The sequence below is a fragment of the Perna viridis genome, chromosome 3 (genome assembly GCF_037379345.1).
Source record: "Perna viridis isolate PV_CMFRI_1.1 ecotype Kerala chromosome 3, ASM3737934v1, whole genome shotgun sequence".
Lineage (NCBI taxonomy): Eukaryota > Metazoa > Mollusca > Bivalvia > Mytilida > Mytilidae > Perna > Perna viridis.
Window position 1 is genome coordinate 14968609 of NC_142447.1, and position 3211 is coordinate 14971819.

A 3211-nucleotide genomic window follows, 5' to 3' on the forward strand; every position below is an offset into this window, starting at 1 on the left:
AATATTAAGTTATCTGAAACTCTCATATTTCACCATATAAAAGCCACTTGACCCCAAGGAAGATTTTTTCTATAATTAAAAGTATCGCCGTAGTTTTTACGATTGAAATATAAAAAAATGAAATAAATAAAAATAAAAAAAGGAAAAAGAAAGAGAAGACGTTATTGTAATCACTTTATGTTTGTTTGTTGGGGTTTAACGTCCGAGCAGCAATATTTCAGCTATATTCAGACAATGAACATGAAATGATGATGAAATGAAAAAGGGATGGGACACAAGGACAATTGTGTCGACAAATTTTGATTGCCACTGGAAATAGGGAGAGGTGGGTAGGGTCGGGTAATTTAGCCTCCTGTGGCGGAGCCCTATGGTTCCTACTCCGGGAGAATACCACAGTAGGGTTCTTTAACGTGCGAGGAACGTGGCATCTTTCCCAACACGGTGCACCACTATGGCTTGCGGTCAGGTTTTCCGTATTATAGCCTGACAACCCCAGCATGTAACACGCCAGGGGTACCCCATTCCACCACCTGGGGCACACATCCCAGTTGCTTTGTGGGCAAAGCGCCCTAGCCCCCGGTTAGGGTTCTGAGCACTATTTACTCGCCTTTTACGATAAGCTGCTGCAGGCCTATTCTTTTAACACCATGACCTGCACGGGGCAAGTAAGTTCGAATAAATGATTCTATTTTTTTCTTAAGCTTTCTGAATAGTAACATTTTAACTACCTCTACGCTCATTATGACAAATAACTTTTCTCTGATCAATGTGAACAAAAATGAGTGGTGAATGAGGCACCAAAAGGTGTTATGAGGCGATTAAATGAAGGCACTAGCCGTTCACTAAATCGAGTTACGGACACTATCTTACTAAGAGACAATTGGCTATGTCCGGTAGATAATACATTTGAAGGCATCGCCGTATGTTTATGGTGAAAGTAAAAGAGTAATCAAGGGAACCAAGGTTATAGCGGTATTCAAAAGAATGCAATCCAGGGACCATACATGGAAAACAGACATACACAACAAAGAACATAAAGAAACAAAAATCATACATACAAAGTAACAAAAGCAAATGAGCAACTCGAACTCCACTAAAAACTGGGCGCATGGACCAGGTGCACCGATAGGGTAAGAGTCCTCTGCTTTTCTAGAAACAGCCGCCGAGTTGCTCATAGAAAGTTAAATCCAGGGTAGTCGAAAGAGGAAAGGAAAACTATGACACGTTAATAAAACAGTTTTCATAGCGCAGATTGATGCACCGTAACGATACACGAGTTCATGATAAAAGTAATATTGTGAAAGTATTGCAAAAATAAACGCTCGGGAGGTTTAAGATAAAGTATGACATTTTTCATTCCCATGGGGTTGTTGTCCCTTTGACATATTCACCACTTCCATTCTCGTTATAGTGTTTTCACATCGAAAAATGTTTTGCATTACATTTTTTTTTTGAGAATGGGTATATTCAAAAATGTCTTCTATAGTTACTATATTCTTTAGATTTTACTTCTCAAATAACAGTTATTCTCATTGTTGTCGAGTCAGGTTTACAGATTTCGTCTTTGCAAAGTGTACCACCAAAATTTTTAACTTCTATACTAACAGCTGTCAAAAAGGGGCTCCAGTCATACCACAACACTTGTTACTCCCGTAACGGTATTGATTTAATGTGGATCCTAAAAAATTCGAAAGATCTTTTAGAAACCCTCAATTCAATATTGTTATGACAATATAACAGCATTAAAACCTATGATTTTTCAACTCTTTATACTTCTATTCCCTATACTCAGTTAAAATCCCTACTCAAAACCATTATACATCGTCGTTACTCTAAAAAAGACGGTACACCTAGATACAAATGCGTAGTTCTTGGTAGAGTTTCTTCATACTTTGTAACAATAATTCCAAATCATTTTCCAAATATTCCAAAGAGGAATTTTTGTAAATGATGTTTTTTACGGACAACTTTTTTGTCCTTGTGGTGGACGTGGTTTTCAACAAACGGTCGGCATTCCGATTGGAACAAATTGTGCTCCTCTATTTGCTAACCTACTCCTACAGTCTTATAAGGCTGACATTGGATAGCTATTCTGATCCAAAAGAAGGAACATCATACAGCTAGATCCTTTAATCTAATTTAGTTTCCGCTGTAAATATGACGTATTATCGTTGAACGATCCTACTTTCGGGTTTGTTACATCGCATCTACCCCAAAGAACTAGAGATAAAGGATACTACAAACACTGTGAAGCTACCTCATATATTGACCTACTCAGGAAAAATGTAAACTATTGACCAAGCTATACGACAAACACGATGGCCATTCATTCCCTATTATCATTTTTCCTTTCATCTATGGCAATATCCTTTCAGCACCTGCGTAAGGAGTTTTATATCAAAACTTATACGCTTTGCCAGAGCTTGCTGTAACTACGCAAACTTTTTGTATCACGTTAGGATTCTTACAATAAGGCTTCTGAATAGGGTTATGTTGGTACAAAAGTTTTATGGTCGTCATAAATTAACTCGTGGATCGTAACGGTGTATCCACCTGCAACATGAAAACTGATTTGTTCAACGTGTCATAGTTTTCCTTTCCTCTTTTGTCTATCCTGGACTCAATTTTTTGGGCTACTCGATGAGTGTTTCTAGAAAAGCAGAGGACGCTTACACTTCCGGTGCACCTGGTCCATGCTCGCAGTTTTAGTGGAGTCTGAGTTGCTTATTTGCTTTTGTTACTTTGTATGTATTATTTTGGTTATATTATGTTCGTTGTTGTGTATGTCGGTTTTTCATGCCTGGTCCTTGTCTCCGGAATACATTATTTTGATTTTCGGTAGAACTCGGTTCCCTTTATTACTCTTTAATGATGTAGAATAATTCAATTTTAAAGACAGTGTTGTCTTTACTGTGTTATTTTTTTTTGGGCATGCCAACTATATTCTACCGAACGGAGAATCCATTGTTTTACGCCATTGCGTAAATATATGCCATGCTCGCTAATAGGCTACTGTGCATTTACGACAGAAGGGCTTATCCTTAGATTAGTAACGTTAAGGAGCCGGTGACCCATTGTTCGGTTCGGTAGTAAACTACATATAAAGTTTTCAGAGCTGTTTGTGAATGTATGCAGCATTTCAGTGATATATAGTCTTCTGATAATAAATTAACAATACATGTAATATGAGTGATATTTTTGTATTAAGAGA